The following is a 26,904-nucleotide window of genomic DNA, read 5'->3' on the forward strand; positions in this document are numbered from 1 at the left end:
ACCCTTCTTAATTATGGATTGGATGACTACTTGGTCCACTTTTTAGCTTTTTTACATAGTGACCTAAGAGCACGTGTGCGCCTTAACCAATCTGGCGAAGTTTCTGACGACATCAACATTGGCAGGGGTTTCAGACAGGGGTGCGTGCTGGCCCCCCTCCTCTTTATTCTTTATATTAACAATTTGAGCTGCTCGCTGAGTACTTTATCAAAAGATGTACCCCATGTGAACGGAGTCCCCATACCCACCCTCCTTTACGCTGACGATGCGGTCCTGATGGGCCGCACACCAAAGGCACTTCGCACTTTAATCTCAGGCTTTGTCCATTTTATGGCAGACCTAGGCTTGACCACTAATTTCAAAAAATCTCTCATCATGAGCTGTGGCCCCAAAAAATATAAAATCGTTGAGATTAAATCAGGGTCAAATGTACTGAAAAGCACTTGCACTTTTTCCTATCTGGGGTTGCTATTTTCAAATACTGGTTCGTGGCAACCACAGGTTTCCTATGCTAGGAATAAGTTGGGTAAAGCTATAAACTGTGTCATTTCTTTAAGACAACCCAACCACGCTGATGTGATTACACCACTAGTAAAGATCTACCAAACTCAATGCATCCCAACTGGTACTTATGGCGCCGAGGTTTGGGGTTACACAAACTGTATCCATATCCAGACCGAAGAAAATAGGTTTTGTCGGAAGGTGCTGGGTGGGGTCATCTGTTCCCCCCACTATATATGCCATAGTGAATTGAACATCTCGTATATAGAAGATTTTGTAAGATCCAGACCAGCACTCTTCTGGCTAAAGATATGGATTAATCCGGCTGCCACTTTGACCCGTGATATAATCTTGGATTGTTTAAAATGTGATAGGGCACACTGTATACCATGGTTAAAAGCTGTAAAAGAATGCCTTGATAGCGTAGGGCATGGTAATTTGTTTAAGACTATTATCCATAGGGCACTATATCACCTGTATAGAGAAGAGCGGGAAAGGAAGAACCTGTCAAAGTGTACCGTTATAAAATACATGGGCTATTCTGAACCCCAAATTAAACATCCAGGCCCCCCACACAGGTATTTACGTTTACACCTTGGCAGATGGAATAGGAGCTTACTGTTTCGCTTTCGAGATGGGAGTATAGTAAACTTACTAAATGTCCCTTTGGGTTACAACAAACATCTAGAAACTCTGTATTGTCCTTGTAACCTTAACATGAAACAGAGCCTTATGCACTTTTTGTTTTTCTGCGATTTCTATAAAATTCTTTCCGCTCACTATTTAATGCCCTATTGTAGAAAACATAAGTTGACTAACTTCAGAAAAGCACTGACGTCTCTTTTATTACTGGGATCAGATGAAGTAATATTCAGAGTGAGTTGCTTTTTGAAAGCTGCCGTTCGATCACGAGCCACTTTATATATCGATGTATAACATCCGCACATTGTACTTTCTATGCACTTTATTCCTCTTTTTTGCACATTTTGCATTTTTGCACATTTTTGATGTGGACCCATTAATGTTGCTGCTACTTCTCATCCATTTTTTACTCTGTTTGTTAAAAAATATTTTTAATTGTATATAACGCTGTTTTATCGGAGGGACATTCTGTGTGTTATTGTGAAATTGATTGATTGATTGGTTTATGTCTTTATGTCTTTTTGCCAGCTGTCACATTATTGTACTGTACTGTTTTGAAACTGCATTTGCATGTAATTTTATGGATGTTTTTATTCCGAATAAAGATCTTTTGACTTGACTTGACATTCTAATGAGTGAATCCCTCCTAGTCTTGTAAATATCTGCACATGCCTCTACTCCACTGGGGTATATAGTGTTGATGCTATCCTTCCAGGTAAAGTACATATGTTGGATCAGGACGGTGCTAAGACTCAAACATGAGGCAATGTGTCCCTGAAAGGCACCCAAACACAATTTGATGAATAGCATTTCAAGGAAATAAATCCTCAAGAGTTTGACGTAAAATGAAAAACATAAGACAGGAATAGAAATTAACCAAAATTCCTAGTAAATTAGTTAGGGAGTTAGCAGAATGCTCAATGACATGAAGTAACAAATATCCAAAGTTCAAAGCTAAAGACAAACTGACAATGGTTCTGCCTCTAAAGTTGGGAAGTAAGAAGACTGGCTCACCTGTGGAAATGCATCATTATTTAGCCTATTTTACAATGGATGTCAATGCAAATTGTACAGTCAGCATCAGGTAAGCGAGTGTAGCAATGGTACAGACCACGATACAGAATTATACTACTTCAAATAATGACACCTTTCTTGCAGTACCACCTAATTTGAATATTAGTATGCCTTATTCTAACCTAATGTCATCCGATGTGGAAGTGCAAACTTGTTAAAAATCAATGTAAGTCATAAGTTGATTATGTGTGATGTCAAAATAAGAAATGAAAATAAACATTATTGCTGCAACATAAAACAAGATTGAATCAAGGCCTAGTAGGAGCCGAGTCATATCAAGCATAGGAAAATATAGTTTTGCAATGTGCAGTGTTTTCGTTTTAATATAGAATTTTATCAAATGTTAATCTCTCTAATGTATTTAATTGAAACAAATAAGCCCCCCTCTTATTGATTTTATTCAGTCACTAGGATATCACAATCTTTATTTGCAAAACAGTTTCCATTGTTCTTGTGCGTCTTGATTCTTTCAGAACCTTCATCTTATAATAAATTTTGAGCTTCTGGCCTAGATGTATCAAGCCTTTTGCAATTCGTTAAGGCCGAAATTCGCAGAATTTCGGCCTTAAGGAATCGCAAACGGACATTTAGCATCTTTTGAGATGTATCAGAAATTAGCAAAATAAGGAATCGCAAAAAATTGCGATTCCTTATTTTGCTTATGCATTTAAGGAATCGCAATTTTGCGATTCCTTACATGGCATGTATGAAACTTTTTTAAATTGCAAATTCGGGTTAAGGAATCGCAAATTAACACCAATTTGAGGTTCGTGTTAATTTGCGAAATCCTTTTAAAAAACAAAATATGACTATTTTGAAGGTGGCATGTGACACACATACATGCCCATAGGGCATGTATGTGTGCCATATGCACACACATGTAAGTTTCAGGGGTGCAGCAGGGTGTCCATGAGACACCCCTGCACCCTTGAAATAATTCTCAAATTGCGATTAGCAAATTGCGAATTCGCAATTTGAGAATTACTGCACAATCATTCCTATGGGCCTCTTGGCCCATAGGAATGCATGGGGAATTATTCCTTATTTGCGAATTCGCAAAATGCGAATTCGCAAATAAAGATAATTAAGGAATCGCAAAAAAAATGCAATTTTTTACATACATTCCATTTTGCGAATTCTAAATAGCGATTCGCAAAAAATCGCTATTTAAGATTCGCAAAATGGAATCTTGATACATCTAGGCCTCTGTCTTTTTATGCTCAAACTCTTCATTACGATCAAACCCTTAGCTTTGCTTTGTAGATGTTGCCGGAGCTTTCTTCTCACGCTCACAATTTAGAGCCCTCTTAATGCAAATTACGTCTCAAAAAGTCAGCAGAAGAATAAGGCCAATTGCACACAAATAAATATTAATTACTGATGTTAAGGTTTTCTTTAAAACAACACCTCCAATGCTTTCAAAACATTCACTAACCTTTGCAAAACCTTTCACATAAACACAGCTCCTGTGAAGCCTTTGCTTCACACAAAATGTAAGTTACATTAAGTATATAATTACTAAAAGCCCACAAATATCTGGTCTGAAGGTCAACATTGATGGATCCTCAGAATATGACAAACTTCACCTTCCTTTTCCAAATCGATATCTAAGGCAAAGCGTTTCAGCTTAATCGTCCCACACATAGCCACAAGAAGCTCCTCATTAATAAAGGTTAGTGCAGCAGCATATCAAGACTGTACAAAACCAACATTTGATCTTCTAAGATCCATAGCACTCCTCTCACTGATTGTATTCACATGATATACTTTAGGAAAGACTAGAGCAAAATAGCAGCTTTCTACACAATTGTAAGAGAGATTAAAATAAGCATTCTTGCCACTGACATAATGCATTCCTCCCAAATTTGGATTTTTACCAGTCAGAAACCGATCATCATCATCTATATTACTAGGCTGTCCTGTTTTCAGTTTCTACATTTTGTGGATTTCAGTGGTGTTTTCTCAGTGTTTTCCAAACATTTTGAAATCAGTGCTCGTCAGTATTTTTTCAGACGCCTAGCCCCAAAATTTGACCACACCTGTTTTTTGCCAGTGTTTACAAAACATGTTTTTTAAAGTGATTGTTAAAAAAGACATATTTAGTTTAAAGGAGAAGTAATGCAGGGTATATAGTGTCTTCCCATTGGCAGTGAGTCCAATGGACTTATGTTTGGCTATCCTAAGCATAGAAGGTCAGTGTATTGCCATTGGCAGTGAGTCCAATGGACTTATGTTTGGCTGTCCTAAGCATAGAAGGTCAGTGTATTGCATTCTCTAACACACTCACATATTATTACTTTCTCTCACAGCTCATTATTTTTCACAGTCACTCTGTTGGGACTCTGTGTGGATTACAGGACTATTAATGGATTATAAAATTAAGAGTGCTATATTCAAATGTGTTAACAAACAAATGCCTGGACACAGTTGGGGGTCATTCACAGTCCTTACTGAATATTTCGACATTGGGAGAGGTGGGGGTTCTACCCTGTCAACTGCTTAGTACCTTTTGAAAATGTTAGCATTTTGAATAACACCAGATTAAGTTGTGGTCCTGCATGCTGAGGCACCTGGCGGTATTCTTGCAATTGCTTTTCTGCTCTCTTTGCCTAACCACTTTAAGGTGGTGGTGCTGCTGTGTGGGTATTATACATAACTGCCAAGATTAAGGTGGTGATGCTGTTGTATGTGCATTCAGAGCTGTCAAGTGTACCCCTCACGTTAAGTCAGTCTTAACCTTTTACCAGACATCTCATTGTATTTTGGGGCTTTACATTTTTGCTGTGAACATTTTAACTATTGACTCAAACACCCCAGTATTAAAGTGCAGTTGGGTAAAAGCCGGGATAAACTGAAGGTGTCAGACACAACAAATGGTAAACCTTGCAGCTAAAATGTTTTGTGCTATGTGGAAACTATTGTGTCATGTTTTTACCACTAGCCCATCTGCACCAGCCTTCTTTCCACCGGTGCCAATCACACAATCTTGCATTGAATGTTTAAAGTCTGAGGTGTTTGGCTGTTGACCTGTGATCATTATTGACAAGCTAGAAAAGCGAGTTGCTGTTTAAAGGCTTTCACCTTTAATCAAAACCCACAAAACCAGAAGAAAAAAAGGAAGAAACACTACTTTAGTGACATCCCTAAACAACATAATTCAAGTAGAATAGTGCCATACCAGTCTTTCTTGCTGCTACCATGTATAATAAAGTTATGTTGTAATGACCCTTCAGGAAGAAATAAAAATAACCCATTCTTTCTTACTTTCCTTTCTTTAAATGGTATTTTAATTTGTAGCTGTGTAGTTGTTTATCAGTGTTTATGTGTTTAGACTAATGAAAGCTGTTTCTCGTTCAGTGGGGTTTGGCAGTTATTATGGGTTTAAACCTAAAACTGGATAGCCTATATATAGCTCACATTACCCACAAACTCTAATGATTCAGAACCCTTAGACTATTCATGCACCATTCAAATTGCTTCTCTTTCTTCTAGGTCAACTCTCGATCTGGGATGCATTTTCAAACAACTGAACTGTTTTTCACTCTTCTTCCAACTCAGCTTTTCTCATTTCTTCCCAATTTCTGTGACCTCTAACCTGTCACTCATTAAACACTTGTATAAACCCATGCTCAGCATCACTGGATGTATACACAAATCAATTGTTAGTAGTTTCAGAAATCAAATTAGAGTGCATAATAAGCCCTTAGTGCTTAGAAATAGATTTCAAGCCTTGAGCTTCAGGAAGAATTTCCATGAGGACATAGTAGTCTGCAAGATAAGGCAAAAGGAACTCTTGATCTAAGAAAGCACTAATACCGATACTACAGGAAAATTAATAGAATCACAGGAGTTGTCGATATGTGACTCCCTCTGCTGAAGAAGTTCGCAATAATGAGCCAATGCAGCAATCCATAACCCTAATTTTTTCAACATATCTAGACAACACATGTTCTCTTTACCTAAAACCCTATTTCTGTGTGTTAACTTTGACTTTACGAATCTATTATGTGTAGTGGTTAACGTTTCATTCTTTGTTATAGGTACAAATATCCAAATGATGAGATTAGATATGACAATACACCAACTAAAAATATTGTTATTAATACCAATGAAGCTATGCATAATTTGAACAGCATTTCTGCTTTTTTATTACCATACTTCTAAAAAACACTAGGACAAAAAAGAAGGTTCAAAACTCAGAAAAATCTAGCAAATAATGTTGTAGATGAAAACATGATTAAAAACTCAAAAACTCAAAGGCCTCAGTATGTTCTTCTCAGATTACTTTTCCACTTTAATCTATATGTCAACAGTTAAAGGAAATCCTTGAATCATCCTATGTATACCTAAGGTACAAAACATACCAAACCTAGATATAAAATATGTGGTGCACAAAAAATCAAAACTCTGTCAGAAAAATGAGGATTTATTTTCTTCATCAAAGATCATGCATTAACATTCACAGTACTTTTTACTCAAAAATAAATTGACAACTCCCTGTTATCTTAAAGACTTCTACATCATTAGCGTTATCCTCTGTCTCAACACTTGTGAAGTAGGTCCACTCTTGGCTTGTGCATTTACTACGAGGTGCTCTCTCTCTCTTGTTGGTCTTTTGATTACTGGATGTTCACTTACACTGTGTTCCGAATCTTAGTCCACTTGCTATGATTCCTCTCTGAGTGTGTTTGGTCTTTTTACTTTCTTGTGTACTATTTTTCCACTTCTAACAAGCTCATGCCACCTGTCTTCATGATGAACATTTTTAGGTACAGGTTTATTTGTGACAACCACTTTATCTTCTCCACTTACCACCATGTTCTCTGTTTCATCTGTCTGAGTCTCATCTTCCAGAGCAAACTGTTTTACTTTGGGGGGTTTTGTGACCCAAATTCAACTTCACTCTTTGATTCTGAGCCTCTTGATATTCAGTTTCTGTTTGTTCATGCTATTTTATTTGGTTTTGATTGTGATTAAGATCCCTATTCTGAATCTTAGGATATTCACCTTCTCCCTCTGGCTCCATGCAGTAAACTCCAGCTTGATTCTGCGAGATAGTGGTTGTTATCACCATTTCATCATCCAGAATCTTTATCCTTTTCATGTGAGAAGTGTGGATCCATTATGAGAAGCCTCCACACTTAACAGCAATGTTAGTCACATGTACTACTTGATATGGTCCCTTACATCTTGGATTCAGGCACAATTTTTGAACATGTTTCTTTACCAACACACAATTACCAGGCCGAAGGGTGCTGCACAATCCTTTCTTTGGTGAAAGTATATCTCAACTCGCCTGGAGAGGGATAGAATGTACAGCATGAGCCAGACTTTTGTAGAAGTTCAATACAATGTCATCAAGACACAGGTAGCTGTTGGAACACTTGGGAGTCCTCATGGCTCTCCCATAAAGATCTCACATGGAGAAAGAACAATTCTTCTGTCTGGGGTAGTTCTAATACTCATGAGCTCACAAACTTGGATTTTATAGTGCCATTCGTCTTCTCAATGACTTCTTTGCTTCCAGTGTGCAACTACAGTGGAATGTTTGTTCAATTTGCAAAGCTGTGCACAACAACTTCATGGTTTCATTTTTGGAGTGGGTACCTTTATCTGATTCTAAAGGAATTGAGAAACCAATCCTAGAAATCAAAGGATTATGATGTCAGCTTGCCTAGTTGAGGAGGCTGCCACCCACCTAGAAAATAAGCATCCAACTACAAGTATGTATCTAAGACCAATATGTATTGGCATCTCTAAGAAACCAAGCAGATTTCAAGCGAAAGGCCATTCAAATGTGCCTATGTGACTCATAATCACTCTTTCTCTTCCCTGGGTTACATTGTTGGCATATAAATCAGTGGTATTTCTTTCTGAATTTTGTGTAAAGCCACTATTTATTAACCAATCTCATAACTGCATCCCATCTATTTATGTTGAACCATGGATCTGCCTAGTCAAAGGAGACAAAAGTGAATCAGGAAGAATGTGTTTATCAACTGTCATTAAAACATAATTCTTGTTCTTTGTACATACTGCCATTTTCCAATTCTTTTTCTGAGAATGATGCATCATCTTGGAGTATTTTTTAGTTCATTCATGTTTGAATTGACAACGGGAAACAAAAATATGTTCACATTTTCGATTTTGTATTGTTCCTGTTTACTTGAATTGACCATCTGCCTACCTAATGCCAAGTGTAATATCACAACGTTTGAACTTAACATTTTACCACTGAGATGACTTTAGTCAGTTGCAATGATTTTAATTTAGAACATGCATTCCATTCCTAATTGGGTTGCGAAAAGGATGTCATAAAGCACCTTTGTGACCACAAATGCCCAAAATAATGGCCCGCACCAAAACCATGCTAGGTGTCAGTGCAGATTGAAACACTCAATCCATCAGATAAACAACACGACATACCTAGAACGGGTGCACTACAAAGTTTATCTCTGACCTTGAGGAACGCACTCATGCATCTGTCATCATGTTGCATCAGTTTAGAAACATTGATGTAAGTAAGCCTCATTAAAGGCTTCGAAATAAGGGAAAAGTTTGGAATCTACTGTCTATAATAGCTAAAAATTCCCAAGAACATCCTCAATTCACTTTGGGTAATCGGAGGATTCATTTTCAGCATTTCTGAAAAGTGTTCTGTTGACACTTTGCTTGCACCTTTCTCAATATGATGGCCAAGACAGATCACTTCTTTAATGCAGTACTGCATTTTGTGGAGGACACCTTATGGTCATTGTCACAAGATGGTTCAAGAGCGCAAATGGTCCAACTTTTTTTGTTTTAAATGCTACCATTCCACATCAATATACTACACTAGCACCAAATTAGAGGGTAGTTGCAGACTTTCCAAATCTTTCTTTAGTTTCTGACTAAAGATTGAGGGGCTCTCTGCATACCCTTGTGGGATGCAACACCAAACAAGGGCTTTATTGAGGAGTCTGCACACATAAAGATATTGGCTATCTTCTTGAAGAGTTTTAGAACTGGGGGTGTCTACTTGGCTGAGGTAGGTACCTTACTCCAAATAGGGACCCTTGCTTCTAAGTCAGGGTAAGGAAGGACACCTTCTCCGATAGCCCCTGCTCAACCCCTCGGTAGCTTGGCACGAGCAACCAGGCTTATCTCCAAGGCAAATGTGTAAAGTATTTGCAACCATGCTCTCAGTAACCCAGTGATAACACCACAAATGGACTCCACATGAGTTTCATAAAAACAATTAGTTGTTTATAAAAAAAAAGATATACGATGAGACCACACAATAAAAATCCAACTTATGAGTATTTGAAATATTTCACATTGCCGGTTATTAGGCCAGCAAGCCCTTTTAGGTTCTTGCAGTATTAATGAGCAATTCTCAATGATCCAGTGCAGACCTAATGCAATGCTATGCAGGTCGTAATGCAAGAATCAGGCACTTTTTAATGTAAAAATAATGCAGTTTGGAAAGCAACAATCAGGCAGTTCATAATATCAAAATAATGTGATTCGTAATGCAACAATCAGGCAGTTTGTAATGCAAAAAATAATGCAATTCATAATGCACCAATCAGGCAGCTTGCAATGCAAAAATAATGCAATTCATAATGCAACAATCAGGCAGTTCATGATGCAAACATAATGCAATTCGTAATGCAACCATTAGGCAGTTCGTAATGCAAAAATAATGCGATTTGCAATGCAAAAATAATGTACTCCGGCACCGATCACGGTGCTCTGGACGGTCTCTATGCCACTCTTATTGACTTGTGGTCAGCTACTGACAAAATATGCCCCCAACACTGGTATGATGGAAAACAAAGTGCAGCTCCACACTCCGGCCCCGGTACTGCCACTCCTCGGCAAGTGCGGGCCGAGATACGGGCTTGAGCGGAGGCTCGCGCTGCAAAGATGGGAAAGGAAGGAAAACAGGGGAACCCTACTCACTATGGAACCAGGTTAATAGTTATATAAGAAAAAACAAATGTTCCTGTGGATTGATAAGAAACCTTTGTAATAAAGGAGGCAAAATTGCAATATTTTAGAGGACACCTTAATGACAGAGGGCGAAAGAAACACTAACACAGGAGAATCCATGTAACAATTTTATTACTTTTTACACCAAAAGCAATATAAACATAATTTGAGAATCAAAAAACATTAGTGCATTGTGTACCATGTGAGAACGGGAACCCAAAGTTAAGTGACAGTATGAATTTCCATATACAAGGTTTCCACAATTTTTTAAGTCGACCATTAACAAGAATACTCTCTATGTAGACAGCAGCAATATGCAATGACATGCGCTGTGTAATGCTTCGCTTCTTCTGTGTGTCGACAGCGTTTCAACCCTATAGTCAGTGTTGGGTCTCTTCAGGACAAGCGATGAAGGGACATCTAATGAAGAAAATACAGGGCATTAGGCCCATATACTGGCACAAATGCGAGAAATATGTGAAAAGTCATGTAATAAGAAGGTACTTGGGGATGTAACTGGGCAGTCTCGTGAATTGTGAATTGTAGCGAAGTACGCCCTGAGCCCATCTGGCTCCATTCCAATCATTTTACTGGCAGTTTTTCGTCATATTGAGGTAAGATCCTTAATTTAAAACACCACATCCGATTGAGTCTTGCTGTATTTTTAGTGAGTTTTCTAACCTCACTATTCTCCTTCCTCACATATCAGTACCCGGACGCATTCTCATGTGAGTAACTTCTTTTCTTCTATTTTTCCACGTGTGGCACACAATTCACAAGACTGCCCAGTTACCTCCTCAGGTACTTTCTTATTACATGACCTTTTCACATATTTCTCGCATTTGTGCCGTTATATGGGCCTAATGTCTTGTATTTTCTTCATTAGATGTCCCTTCATTGCTAGTCCTGAAGAGACCCTACACTGACTATAGAGTCGAAACGCCATCGACACACAGAAGAAGCGAACCATTACACAACGCATGTCATTGCATATTGCTGCTGTCTACATAGAGATTATTCTTGTTAATGGTTGACTTAAAAAAAATTGGAAACCTTGTGTATAGAAATACACACTGTCACTTAACTTTGGGTTCCCGTTCTCACTTGGGACACAATGCACTAATATTTTTTGGTTTTCAAATTATGTTTATATTGCTTTTTTTCTAAAAATGTAGAAAAATGTTACATGGATTCTCCTGTGTTAGTGTTTCTTTCGCCCTCTGTCAATGAGGTATCCTGTAAAATATTGCAATGTTGCCTCCTTTATTACAAAGGTATCTTATCAATCCACAAGAATCATTGTATTTCCTTAGATATGCAAATATGGGAAAGGCAGAGAGCGTTTTTCCCGTAGCCCGCACCCCGCCCCAGGTGGCAACACATGTACGCTCGCTGAGCGTTACCTGGGGTATACTATCTCACTCTCCTCTCCTTGTGGCTTGGGCCTCCGATGTGACTTTGTTGATCTTGGGCAGTGGAACTCAGACCCCCAACGGTGATGGCTCAAGGTCTCTCTTTGACAAAGGCAGGCTCGGGCCAGCGGCGGTGAATTTCCACAGATCCTCTGGGGCTGCCGGTCCTGGCCAATGTCAATGACGATCGCAGCACTTCTGGTCATGCTGTCGATCGAAGCAGAGAACAAGACTGGTCCAGGACACACAGTCATGGGGCAATTTCTCACGAAGGTCTCAGGCTGCAACAGGGCACACGCATACAGTGTCGCTGAGACTCATTTGCACTCCGGGTGCAGATGATCACAGGACGACCCTCGCAAAGGTTTCAGGCTGCACAAAGCAGCCGCACACAGTGTCGCTGAGACTCCCTTGGACTCCGGGTGCACACAATCATAGGACAATTCTCCCAAAGGTCTCTGGCTGTATGAAGCACACGCACAAAGCGTCACTGAGACTCCATTGGACTCTGGGTGTACACAATCACAGGGCAATCCTCACGAAGGACTCAGGCTGCAACAGGGCACATGCACACGGCGTCGCTGAGTCTCCCTTGGACTCCGGGTGCACACGATCACAGGGCAATCCTTACAAAGGCCTCAGCTGCACAAAGCACACGCACACAGCGTCGCTGAGACTCACTTGGACTCTGAGTGTACACAATCACGGGGCAGTTCTTATGAAGGTCTCAGGATGCACTGTTACACACGCACACAGCATTGCTGAAACACACTTGAAAACATTTATGTTTCCGAGTTTCCACACAGGAAGCCAGCTCTCCTAGGACCCTTGTAGACATGTTACTACAGGACACTGCACACAGCAAATTCCTTTCAAGCAGGGGACATAGCACACAGCAAAGTCCCTTAGCCTCTTCTTAGTTAGATCAGCAAATTGCAGGCCAGCCCCAGAACACACAGCAAGGGTCAGTCCTTCTCTTCAGTCTCTTCAGCTGTTCTTACTTTGGCAGAGGTTCCTCTTGACCCCGAAGTAGTTTTCAATACTTTTCAGTCCAACGTTGAGGGGTGTCAGCTCTCAAGTTATACCCCTAAATGTCTTTGAAGTCTTTGGGCCTCATTAGGATGGCAGGCGGGCTTTGCCCGCCTGCCACCCTAGCTGTAAATGGGACCGTCCGCCTTAAGGGCGGGGGTCCCGGGGATGGCATTAGGATGTTGTGGGCACATCCTGTACTTTTAGCATTGTGGCGGGTGGTGCTCTCTGCACCGCCCGCCACAATGCTAAAAAAGCATTGCAGCATTTGCATAATGATAGCGGCAGGCACAGCGCGGTGCCTGCCGCTTTCATTATGCAAATGCAGGGGGTACCATAGGTACCCCCGTGTGCACCCCCTACTGTGCTTTACTCTGGGGGCCCGCAGGGGGACCCCAGAGTGAAGTCCGCCTGCCTTTCCGAGGCGGCATTGCCTTTCCGTGGCGGCATTGCCGCAAGGCGACCGGAGCGGAAAAGTGGCGGGCAGTGTTTTGCTCCGCCGTGGTCTCCCCCGCCATTCTAATATGGCGGGGGGGAATACAGGGAAGGATGGTGGGCGGATTGCCCCCGCCAGGCTGGCGGTGGCTACCGCCAGCCTGGCGGGGGCAATCCGCCCGCCATCCTAGTTGACCCCTTTGTGTTCAAGGGGGCACTGACCCCTGTCCAAACCAGTTCTCGGTGTCTCCCTGCCAGTGAATCCTTCTTCCTTTGATAGTGGGGGCCTGGAACCTCAATCATTCAGCAGGAGTTGTAGCCATTGTTTTATGTCAGCAGCCCAGGCCTCTTCACCTCCAGGGGCTACTTCTCCCCCTACACTCGAGATGCAGGTCAGCCCGTTGCTGGCTCACCTCCTCCCCTGGGTCCAGATATTTCCCAGATCCTATCACATTCAAATCTAGACAGTCAATCCACAACCAGGCAGAGACACACAGAATTGTTAGAACAAAGAAACCTGACACTTCTAAAAGCGTGGTCTCTAAACGCACAAATCAAAAACCATCTTCACAAAAAAATGTGTTATTAACTTGTTAGTTTATGCACACTAAACTTCACCTCTTCATCTTAGGCCTATGGGAATATAGGCTGGAAGCATATTACACAGCCTCCCCCATTCTATCCTATGGGCAAGTTGGCCTTGCAACAGTGAAAAACAAATTTGGCAGTGTTTCCCTGTCAGGACATGATACACACCTTAGTATATGTCCTACCTCTCACATACACTGCACCCTGCCCAGGGGGTACCTTGGGCGTACCATAGGAGTGTCTGATGTGCATAAAAAGGGAAGGGTAAGGCCTGGAAAGTGGGTGCACTTGTCAAGACAACAAGGCAGTTTAACAAACTGCACCCAGGCACTGCAGTGGCAGGCCTGAGTTCTCTCTTTAGGGCTACTTGAGTGGGTGGCACAATTAGTGCTGCAGACATACTAGTAGCATTGGTATTATCAGCCCTGGCACACATAGTACACTTTGGTAGGGACTTTACTAATAAGGCAAGCATACCAATCATGGACAACCAATTACCATTACACTTTACACTGGGAGCACTTGCACTTTGACACTGATCAACAGTGGCAAAGTGCCCAAAGCATTTAAGTTGGCAACACCATGTCAGAAAAAATATCTAGGGGGAAGGCAAAAATGTTTAGGGAACTTTAGCCAAAAAGGGCCAAGTCAAACAAATATGAATGTAGAAGAACACTTGGTACTATTCAGTGACTGTGTACTATTCTGCTTGTAAATGAATCTGAAACGAATTCACAGCAAGATTCGGCACCAGAGTACAACATGGATCTACAATTTTATTAATATTTCTCAGGGCTTTGACCACCCTCAGTTTCCCTCTTAATATTCTAATGCCCATTACAGGACAGTTGCATGGGCTGTCTGGCATTTCTTTTTCAGAAATCTAAGTTATATAATTTTTTCATTTGTGAGTTTCACATCCTCCTCTGATTCCCATGTAAGCTTGTACTAAGGAGTTCGAGGATACACTGCATTTGACTTTACTGTGATTTTCACTGGCTCTGCACTTTTGATCAACCTAAACTCTTTAAATGTAAAATCCCTCTTTTACTGAATATCTTAAATCAGAGGGCAAATCATCTTTTGTGAGAGCTGGAAATAAATGAATGAACTCTAGACTCTTCTGATTTATATTTAAAGGACACATCTTCATCTTGTAATTTGAATAGTGACACAATTCGCTATACAGTAAATCATGAAACTCACAACCTGTATGCCTGGTCATAAAGTGAACAAAGAATGGCAAACCTCATAGTGTCCTGTATACTAATTAGTGTATGTGTGATGGAGCTGCTGAGGAAAAAAACTATTGAGTATAAGAAGCATCACTCACCTGAAGGTGACATGTTTCATCATTGGGTTTCTTCCTCACACCCGGACTGCACGGTCCATAGTGTGGAAACAACTTCCCTGCAGAGAGGAGCTGAGGTGTTTTCAAAGATGTGTGGTGAAGTAGAGTTAATGAGAGACAGCGTGTAAAAAGTACTGGAGTGGTGGTAAATAAAACTATCTTCAGAGTGCTGGGTCAGTTTCATTCAGTGGTACACTGGGATAGAGTTAAAAAGAGGACTGGGGGTTTCATCAAGTATACCCCTATAGGTGGTCAACATGTTTCTGCCCATACCTGGCCCCAAAGTGGGACCGGGGCATTCATCAGGGAATAGAAAAATGGTCACTATGTGTAAGGTTGTGATAGTAAACAAAAATACACTGGCCACCAAGGGATCAAAGCAGCCAGGGTAGCGATGACAGTGGTACTAGGACCATTGTCTGCTATAGTCCATTTTGACTAGCTGAGTTGGATTTTGTTGCATTTGGGGAACAGAATAATTTTGAATTTGTTTTGGATTCAATCTGCATACCCATTTCCAGTGGCCAATTTTCCTGAAGTAATGATATTAGCTACTCTTTTTCAACACATTAATGTTTGCATTTGCTCATTTAAACCATTCACAAAACCCCTACCTCTATCTTGAGGAACAACTTGTGCAGTTCAAACACTACTTCACTGTGCATTCACACCCTGCATATTAAAGTTTACATTAGCTGTTTTACTACCAGCAAAACCAGGATCAAACCCCAATTCCACTTGCTGATTTCTAGCAACTCTTTGAAAATGTTTCAGCAGCCAAAGAAGGTGATCTGGACAGAAGTGTGCCAAAAAGCATTTGACACCTTGAAGGAAGCCATGTGCCCAACACAAGTGCTCAGGGCACCTGACTCCTCCAAAGATTTCATTGTGCAGATAGATGCATCAGGGCAAGGCATTGGGACTGCTGCTGAATGATGTGGGCCGGACCAACCTGTACCCTTCATCAGCAGAAGGCTACTTCCCAGGGAACAGATATGGAGTTCAATAGAAATGAAAGGTTGTGCAGTGAAGACGTTTGAATCCATACTTGATACTCACTTCCAATTCAAACAGGCTACAGACCCTTCATATGGTTAATGCAGATGAGGGGTGAAACCCTCAAACTGTTGCTGTGGTCCATCTCCCTCTCAGGAATGAACTTTACTGCTTGAACATCAGTCTGGTACTGACTATGCCAATGCTGATGGTCTTTTGAGGTTTTGCCGCCTTAGGGATGAGAATTCGCATGACAGTGGGCAGTTCTCCCTTCTTTCACAGTAAAGTCCATTGCCTTTATGTGAGATGGACCACCTCAAAAGTCTGGGATTTTCCATAGGCCTGTGTGGAACTTGCAGTGTTCTGCTCCACAGAATTCTATAGAGTGTAATAAAAACTCGGTGAAACTCCTTGGAACTCCACGAGTGGGTATGTCCACCCATTTGTGCTGCTTTTTTACATGCCAACAGAGTGGTTCACGCTTCCACTCTGCAAAAGCAGTGCAAACAGCACCACATAGTCTGCATGGGCGTAGGCAATTTGTTTTACCTGCTCTTCTGTTCTGTGTTTATGCTGGGCCGGATTTCCTATCCTAATTAAATCTTTGCAATCCTCCCCATCCAGATCATCCACAGGGTCTGTGTGGGGAGGAGTCTTCAACGGGGCGAGGGTGTTGGCGCAGTCCTCGATCCAGTGTCCGAGCCTGTGGGCAGCGTCATCGGTGTTGGAGGGTTCGGTGGGTGGGCTGAGAGCAAGTTTTGCATGTAGTTGGTCTTCGGTGATTTTGTTCCAGCAGCTGCGGGGAACCTGTTGGGTGTGGTGGTGTGTGGTGTGTGGTGGGTTTCTGGAAGGCGAAGTGGATGCAGCGGTGGTCGGTCCAGAGGAGTTCGGTTGTGTGGCTGACGGAGACGTGCACGCTTGAGGAGAAGACGGGGTCGAGCAGAGTGGGTGGGCGTTGTGATGAGTTGCTTCAGTCCGAGGTTGTCGATTAGGGTTGTGGAGTTGTTGTCGCTGTTGTTCTCAAGGTGAAAGTTCAGGTCTCCGAGGAGGATGTAGTCGGTGGAGGTCAGGGCGTGTGAGTCGCTGAACTGGGGTGGGGTCTGGGGGGTCGGTAGTCGAGGGTGCCTTTGAGGGTGGAGTTAGGGTCTGGAAATGCATGTGTTCAGCAGTGCTGAGCGTGTCGAAGGTGCTAATCGAGACACTGATGCTGTTCTTGTGGACGATGGCGATTCCTCCTTCGACTTCGTTGGTGCGGTCTCTGCAGGTGATCTTGTGGTCGTCTGGGATGGCTATGGCGATATCGGGTGGGGTTGTATTATGTATTGTGTATAATGTATTATCATTAATTTTTATAGTAGCATACCATACCAGCAGTTGTGATTACATTGCAGCATGGCTGGAGATTAGAACAAGGAAGGTCCGATTGCATTTGTCAACCAAGACCAAATTTCCTTCACTGAACAATTATTCCACCACTTTATTGCGCTTCAATGACTCATCATAGCTCTGCCCCTCCATTATGAAGCATTTTGGTTGACTTGACTACATGGCTTATCTAACATTGACAATTAACATAATCCCCAAAGTTATATTTCTGATAGAAGAAGATAGAACTGTCGTGACCTACTGCAGTTATACTTTGTTTGCAAAAAATACTAAGGTGAGGTGTATCTGGCATCTCAAATGTGTAATCTTTTTTCTAGCCGCACAGACCATCAGTGCAGGATGCAAAAACAACAGTTGATGAACAGAATGCAGAACAATGTCATACATTCACCCCAGTACAGAGATCTGGGCCTAAATCCATCATTTTTTTGCACTCCACACCACCCTAGTTCAGACATGGCCATATGCAAATCAGTCTTGACCCTGTGCCTCATGGGAATAGTCCAACCTGAACTGCCAAGCCATGTCTTCACTGGACCGAAATCAAGCATCCTAGGACCGGTTTCTGGCTATCAGCCAGGATAGCTTGACTCCAGTGGTGTGGAGAGCACGGGACTCACGTCTGAGCATAGCCATCCCACTCAGAGGGACAAATGCAAAAACAACAGTTGATGGACAGAATGCAGAACAATATCATACATTCACCCCAGTACAGAGATCTGGGCCTAAATCCATCATTTTTTTGCACTCACACCACCCCAGTTCAGACATGGCCATCTGCAAATCATACAAAACAATTTATTTATTTAGGGTCCAAGGGCATATTTAACGACCTCTTGGGCAGCATCCCCCACAACAAGATACTAAGCAAAAACAAAAAAGCTCCCAAGGGTCAAAGACAGCAGACACCTTGTGCTAAAGGTAAGACGGAAACTCTAAACAAAAAAGAGAAGGGTTTCAGGGATAGGAATAAGACCTCTAGACCCTTATGGGTATTAAAGGATACCCATCAGTAGCCGTTCTGTACCGCCCTATTCATCATTTGGGCTTCTTCATGTTATCTATCGTAGACAATCACCCACAGGGAATAGATGTATATCCCGTAAGTTGATATGGGTGAGATAGAGAGAAAAAAAGGGCATGAGTGTTGTGGCTACTGAGTTTGCAGAGCAAATATTGTTGTGAAAAAATAAATATCTTGTGTGTGCCGATTAAAATTGGAGAGAATGGGAGAAAAAACAATTTTAATAATGTCTCTCATTCATCCAAATGTTAAAAACAGTGCAAAATAACAGTATGTAACAAATATCTGCTATATCTAGTATATGGTCGACATGTTTCAGCAGACTAATGGACATAAGTGTCCTCTGCTTTCATCAGGACCTATAGATAGGTGTTTTTTTAGAGCCACTGCAAAGTTAAGTGAATCAATCAAAAAAATATATATAAATGAATCAAAACCATATCACCTGAATCACTAGGTGTAGTTTCTTTCCACCTCCTGACGTGGGGATTTTTCTGGAGAAGGATATCCGTCATAAATTAAGAACAAAGGAAAGGAAGATACACAAAAAGGTACATCATAGGTAACATAGCAATCAATAGTATCCATCAAGTCACCCATGTAGTGTATCCAACACCCCCTGAGAATAATTACCAGGGAACCTCATACCTCTTACCTATTGTGCAGGAGGGACTAGCCTCACCTCACCTGGCTGCGGCTCAGGTAGAAGGAGCACCACGCTGAAAAGGCAGAAATTATGTATAGACTTAACAAATGTCTTTACATCACATTCTATACCTCATGTATGCATGTTAAAATAGGAAGAAACCGCTCTTTAGGACATAATTAGTTAAGCTGACAGATTATGGCATGTCAATTTGAAAAAGTGTCCCATTCATCCTGCATTGCTCCAAGCCATGTGCGATTTATTAACACCTTGGCTGCTATGGCTTTTCCCCTCCTTTGCTGATGATTATAGATTCCCATTGTTCATGACGAGCTGAGCTCGTCATAAGCACAGCTCAACCGTGCCTCATGACGAGCTGAGCTCGTCATGAGCAGCGAAGGGGTTAATGTTTGAATGGAAACCTAAATTAATAACAAAATTGATAAAAATTAAAATTAGAAATAGCGTCTAGCAATGATACCAAAGAAGTAAGTATCTGAGATGTCAGCAGTTATGTTGTTTGATATAACTCGAGTTTCAAAATGCCATCCATTGATATGCAGTATCATTTCTCAATAGCCTAATCGCCCGACTCCTTACTTAAGGAAAGGGCCAGCAACTGTTTAGCACATGGGGAAATACCCGCCTGGTAATGTAAAAAAGGGAGACCAACTATTGCAGAGTCCAGACTACCGGTCAAACCATAGCGGCAGTCTGATAGTCAAGAGAGCAAAACTAGGGGATAAAGAAATCCCTCCCACCAACTCGATATATCAGATTAAAACCTGCATAAACCATGGAAAACACCTTTGTAGTATACCCATGTTCAGATAGAAAATAAAAGAAAAAAATATCCAAAGAATAATAATGACGGGCAAATAAATACCATCAAGTCTACCCAGTGCGGTCATATAATACACTGCGCTTAAGCAAACATTATAATGATGTATAGTTTGAGGCTGCATGGGTCAAAATCGCTGTGCTCGCCGCTGGTAGGTGATGTGATCACTGACATTGGCGTCCCAAGTAATCATGGGACATGTAGTCCTTACTAATAAACAATATCCTAATAGTTGATTCCAAAAAGATAAACAACCAAACAAGAATGAGAGAATAAATCACCAAATAGACGCTATAAATTAAGAAATATAACGTAACTCAAAAGGTCATCATGTTCTTGTCAAAAATGGCATGCCAAATTAGTGGACCACAGCACAGATGTTCGTTGGAATTGCAATATTAAGATAAGAGAATGGCCATTGGCAATGTGAGATACACTTGTTTCTAACAGCAAAGATTGCAACAAGAGATGCCAAAGCTATGTCTGAACGAAACATGAATAGTGAAGAGTGATAACAGTTAGTAGCAAGACTGGTCACAACTTTGAGAAACAATTTACAAGGACATCCACGGTATATTTTCATTAAGGCCAGTCTTGTCAGTGCCAAGCTTAAATACCCACTTCTGTTCTTTTATTAGTAGGTATTTGCTTATGTCAGCTGTGTGTTCTGGAATAAATGGTTGTTCGACCACTGTCCATCTGAAGTCAGTGGGGCCATGTTTCGCATCTAGAAAATGACTGGTCAGTCTGGTGGCCTGCCTTCCGCACCGAATTGTGCTTTTATGCTCTGAGATCGGGACCTTGATCTTTCTCGTCGTCATGCCAATATATTTCAATTGGCATGGGCATGTGATCATGTAGATTAGACGTTCGCTATTACAGTTAGTAAATCTCCTTTGTTCCCACGGTCGGTCTGTACCTATCTCAATGGAGATAGATCTTGAACTCTGGGGGCAGGCCGCAAAGTGCCACACGGGTATTGACCTACCACTGCTGGAAGATCCCATCTGGAATGGGCCTTTGTAAGAACAAAAAGTGTTCTTCACTCTCAAAATCTAGTACCATTAATAAAACTGATTACCGCAAAACTACTCCCCACTATCTCGTTTGGTGCAATAATATTCAAGGACAAAATGAATAATTGGTTGGACAGAGCACAATCTTCTTGTTACCGTAGGGTTTTTTGGTTGCCAAATTCTACTGCCCACGCCCAAATCCGATAAGAATTTTCATTGTTTTCCCAGAGGTGGATAATGAGTGCACGCTACATTAACTATTGTTTAAAAACAAAGCACGCTAGCCCTCACTCTCTAAAGAGCTGTCTATGGTTAGTCTTCAGCAACCACAAAACACCGTGTAATAAATATTTGACGTCATGTCTAGAATCCCTCAAAGCAAAGGACATATGGTCATCCCCGTTGCCCATTGCAGCGAAAACAAAACTTCTAACGAAACAAGCAACAAGTCTTTCAAGCGCCCTCGACGAGCAATGGGTCGCCCAGCTCTTTCATGGCCCCTGGGTCTCTAAATTATACTCCCCGAAAATTCTTCCGTCGTATCTGGCAGCTTCTACAAAAGTACATATAAAACTTCAATTGATGCGATTTCGTTTTTGGTTTAATCCCGCTGATGGCATACAAGTTTGGCCAGGGGTACAGGAAAGGGGCATCATCTCAATGCCGCTTTTGCAAGCAGGAAGAGGAAAACTTTATCCACATACTGTGCATTTGCCAAAAACTTCGAGCCCAAAGAAACTTCTGGTTGCGTCCCCTCTGGCTTCTTCTTAACATCAGGACCTGCCAGGAAGCACTAGACGCCTGCATGAGAGGAGACTCTCCACAGTTGGCAGCTCGTTTTGTTAAGTTTATTTTAGAAATTAATTCCCCTAACTTGCTTTCTGACCCAGCATGAGTTCCTTTTCTGGTGACATTTTTGCACGTTCTTTCTTTAGTTTATAATTTTTCTGTTTTAATTGTTCTGTGCATCCTTTTACTCTTAACATGTAACGTCCATCCCAGTGCATGTACATTGCAACGATTTTAATTAATTGCGCAATTAAAACTTTTACTTTTTTTTTCTGGAAGATCCCATAGTGTACCAACTGCTCTTGGCGTTTTGGTTTTCGGTTGGGTATGGACCAATTTATCTTTGAGATTGGGCCCGCGTTTAAAAGTAAAGAGGGGAGGCGGCAATGTATCTATGCCGGTATCAAAATTGACCAATGTCTCTTAACGATTTTTAGTATTTGATTAGACCTGTTGTTGTAGGTGTTGACAAAGGTAATTCTTTGAGTCTTCTCTTTCCTTGGTGTTAATTCCAAGAGTGCTTCTCTGTTGTTGTTTGCAGCCTGTTCACGCGATTGGTGCACCAATTTCTTGGGGTAATGTTTAACTTGTAGCTGTTTCTCCAGCTCGTGTGCATGTTCTGCGAAAGATTCTCTTGTGGAACAGTTCCTTTGAATCCGCAGGTACTGCCCATATGGTAAGTTGTTCCTGAGAGCTCTTGGATAACAGCTGTCAAAGCGGAGTGGGGAATTGCGTGCCATTGGCTTCTTATAAAGTTGTGAAGCCAATCCGCTGGGTGTCGCGGTAATCAACAAGTCCAAGAATGCCAATCTATTATAGTCGTATTCCACCGTGAAGGGCAGAAATTGATTCCTGATGTTTAACCACTGTAGGAACGCGAGGAGATCTTCCGTGTTGCCTCACCAAATGACGAAAATATCATCAATGTAGCGCTTCCAGTTGCGTATCGAATAACGGTATGGATTTGTGGGTGTCAGGACATGCTCCTGTTCAAAATGATGAACATAAAGATTCGCCAAGCTCGGAGCGTAAACGCTTCCCATGCTGGTCCCTGATGTCTGGAGTTATATAGTATCCTCAAACCGAAAGAAGTTTTCTTTCATCGCAAGAGATGCACAAGCCATGATAAAGGTCACAGGAGTAATAGAGACAAAATTCCTCTCAAGCAGTAGAGAGGCTATAACTTTAAGTGTCTCGTCCTGGGGAATCGACGTGTAAAGCTATTCTACATCAAAAGACACCAGGAGGTCCCTCGTGATGTAAAATTCAAAGTCAGGAAGTGTCCGTAAGACATCCTTTGTGTCCTGAAGAAACGTAGGCATCTCTTTTACCATTGGACGTAAGAAGTGATCTGCAAATGTAGACAATGGTTCGAGAATCAATCCAATCCCGGAAATGATCAGACGGCCAGGTGGAGGCCTCTGTGCTTTGTGAATTTTAGGCAGGTTATAAAAGTAAGGCATGGTAGGGTGTGCAGTGCGAAGAAAGCCAGCCTCTTCTGCCGTTATCCAACCTTCCGATAGAGCTTCCTCAACCATATGACCAATGATATTATCAAGCCTAGCAGTTGGATCTTCCGTGAGTGGGCTATATGATCTCCTGTCTTGTAATTGCCGAAGGATTTTAGCTTTCGAACAGGCTGTGGAAAATGACATCTCAAGGCACCATTTTGGAAGACGAACATGCTTTCATGAACCTTCCAAAAGCAGAACAGACTGCTCTAAGAGGCTTAATGAATGATGACCTATTACCAAAAACAATGGTTCCCTTGGGGAAAACCTTGAGCCTGTGCGTCCTAGGCAAAAGAGGTACCAGTGTTTATAAGACTGATTTGGAATAGAATATCAATTTTATGGATACCCATGTATCCTGCTTTACACAATCATGTGCATATCTGGGATATAGATAATGTATATAACACAGTTATTCAAATTCTTCACAAAACATTAAGAATCATAAGATGTTGATGCTCTTGGTGGATTGTGCAGTGTAGTGGCTAGTAGGAAAAACGGTGAGCAAGTAGAGCGCTGTAAAACAAAGAACATATACAGTTGACTTATAGTTGCAAAAATTAAAAAATGATGAAGCCCTGTGCTCAGGGCCCCATAAATAATTCTTTATATTATAAAGTCGGCAGAACAACACGTCTAAGTTTCGACCCCAAAGATTCAATTTAAAATGCAGTCTTGATCCGGACAATGCTAGTACTCACATAAAAGTGTAAAGGAAAGGTATAGTTAATGGTTGTTCTGAGTTAATCAGCTTGACGATACCAATCCGTCTCCCTGATGCGGTGCTTCCATACAGCTGACTGTTCTTCCGGAGATAGCTATCATCACTGACGCTGCGATCATCCTTGATGCTGCTTTTGTTTGAGAGTCCATTTTTGAAGCACCACATCATGGAGGCTGATTGGTATTGTGAAACTGATGGACTAAGAACAACCATTACTTACATCAATCTTATGACCTCTTTTGACTAGAAAGCACAGGCTCAAACTTCCCCTGAGGGCACCATTGTTTCTGTTAACATAGTGTATTATTTGGACTGACCACATTCTCCATCAAAACAGTTGAAGCTATCCTGCCAGGTAAAGCACCTATGCAGGATCGTCAATAGTCTTAAACCTAAAGCAGGTGTGAAGGAATATGTCCTTATGCTCACCCAAAGGCAATTCAATGAATAGCATTTAATGGAAATAAATCCTTATGAGTCACTAGTAAAGGACAAACCTTCAAGGTTTATTAAAATAATACAGATGCAATACATAAAGCAAAAATAGAAATGCATAGAAAATCAGTATAGAGGATTAGCATAAGGCTCAGTCGAATGCAGCAGTAAACGACATGAAGTCAATGCAGAAATAATCTAAGTACATGATGCACTGACTCTGCCTCCAAAGTCGGGAAATCTGAAGACTGGCTCATTTCCAGAAATGTATCATTTTACATCCTATTTTACAATGGAAGTCAATGGAAATCACAAAGTCAGCACAAGGTGAACAGTTCATTGACACATTACAATACAGAATTATACTATTTCACATAGTGACACCATTCTAGCACTAGTCTCTAACTTGAATATGAGTATGCCCTATTCTACTAACGGCAGTGGATGTGGCAGTACAAATGTGCTACAAAACAATGAAAGCTACAAAAGTGACTATCTCCTGGCAGGAAAAGCCTTGAATGTTGCATATGTTTCTGCCGTGAGTCTTCAAGATCAGCATGTCAATATGAAATATTACAAGTGCACATTTTCATTATGCGTGGTGTCAGAATAAGAAATAAACGGAAACATTATGGCTGCAACAGTAACCAAGATTGACTCCACAAGGAACATGGTGCCCGAGTAAACGTTGACCGCTGCTACTCACCTCTCCGATGATACTGCGGAACATGCCCAGCCCGAACGCGACATAGCGCTTAGCGCTTCAACAGAGGAACACAGCTCATGTGAAGAGCTACACAGTCTACCAGAAAGGAGGTCTGTCCACCCTAGACTCTTTCTCTGCCATTTCACCACCGCAGCAGCCTCTCTGCTGCAGCGATCGGTGTTTGCTGGTGGCTCTGCAGCTGTCTCGGGATTGGCGAACGGCTGCCCAGCTTCACTTCCAGGTTATGGGGACAGCTCCAGAACAAGGCATGTGCTTCCTCATTGGAAATCCAGGCACCTTATCCCATGTTCCCCAAAAGGACGCCTCACACTGCTACAAGGGGAAAAGGACTGGTGGAAACTACTAAGGTCGACAAAACAGGACAAATCCCAGCCATACAACTGAAACCTCCAGGTATTTCAAGATACACATTGAGAATTTCAAAGGTAGATTTCAGCGTAGGTCTACCGATTGTGGAGGACCCAGCAATATCCCCCCCAAATAATTTTCCCTAATAGTGCACCTGTGCCCACTGGCGTCAAATCTCCTGGTCTACTGCCTCACATTAACGAAGCAACCCAGCACCCAAAGTGACCCTCTTTGAGCATAAACAGAAAAAGAAAAGTGGGAAAACACAGGTAACCCTTCACAACCCTCCTCCTAAGAAAACAAAAATTACCCCTTCACTAAGATCCTACTTTAAAATTCAGGAAAGGGAGGAACTTTCTATACCTTCTTATACATTTAACACTCTTCTTCAAAAAACCCCCTGTAAAGAAACCCCCAGTTAAAAATCAGAGTAATTACACATGACAGTGGGTGGTCCCGCTCTCTAATAAATTCCAAGTACTAGGGGAGAATTTAATAAATCCTGAGACCATACCAGAAGTAGAATCTGAGGCCCTAGCTCCAGAAATAGCAACCGTAATTACAGCAGTAGGGAATACACCGGACTCCCACTCATTGCAAGATACAGGGAGTCTTTTGCGTGCCCTTTCAGAAGAGATAAAAAACAGGTTCATGCTCTTGGAAGCAAATCAAGCAAAAATTTGCGATGTCTGTGAAAGCTTGGAAAACAAACTCACAAGCCTCTCAGAGAGAATAGGAAGCTTAGAAGTGGCTTTGGAGATGGTATAAGAGGTAACTGCAGACAACTTAAACAAATAGCAGAGCTAAAAGCGAGTAAGAGACTACTACAGGAAAAAGGTTTTAGAAAATCATTCTAGGAGAAACACCTTAAGGATACTAAACATTCCTGAGGGGAAAGAAGGGGTGGACCTAAAAGAGTTTGTTATAACCCTGATAAAAGATTTTATAGCCTCTGCCAAGACTCTCGACCTGCACCAGGATATACAACGGGTACATAGGGATCCGTTCAGGAAGAACCCTAACATATCTAAGCCAAGAAAAATTCTAGTAAATTTTAACACCTACATGATAAAAGAGAAGCTGCTTGCAGAAGGCTTAAAGGTGGACACTTTTAAAAAAAGACGACTGGTCTTTCAGAATTCGGTCAGATCAAGCCAGGGAGACTCAGAATCGACAGTGGGAATTAGGAAACCACATTCAGGAATTGAAAGCTCTAGGCGCTATGGCTCAACAAAAATTTCCGACCACATTGAGCATAATCTGGAATAATAAGATAAGATATTTACTATAACAGATCCAGGCGAAGTTGCAAACCTAGTAGAAAAAAGAAAAAGTTAAAGGGCTAGGAGTAGACAACAAAATGAATAAATCATGATTAATATGGAGAGGTGCGGGCAAAGGGCTGAACAGAATGCCCTACATGGTCAAAGGGAGGGTCCCTCAGGGGGGGAAAGG

Source organism: Lissotriton vulgaris, chromosome 8, assembly GCF_964263255.1.
Source record: "Lissotriton vulgaris chromosome 8, aLisVul1.2, whole genome shotgun sequence".
Taxonomy (NCBI): domain Eukaryota; kingdom Metazoa; phylum Chordata; class Amphibia; order Caudata; family Salamandridae; genus Lissotriton; species Lissotriton vulgaris.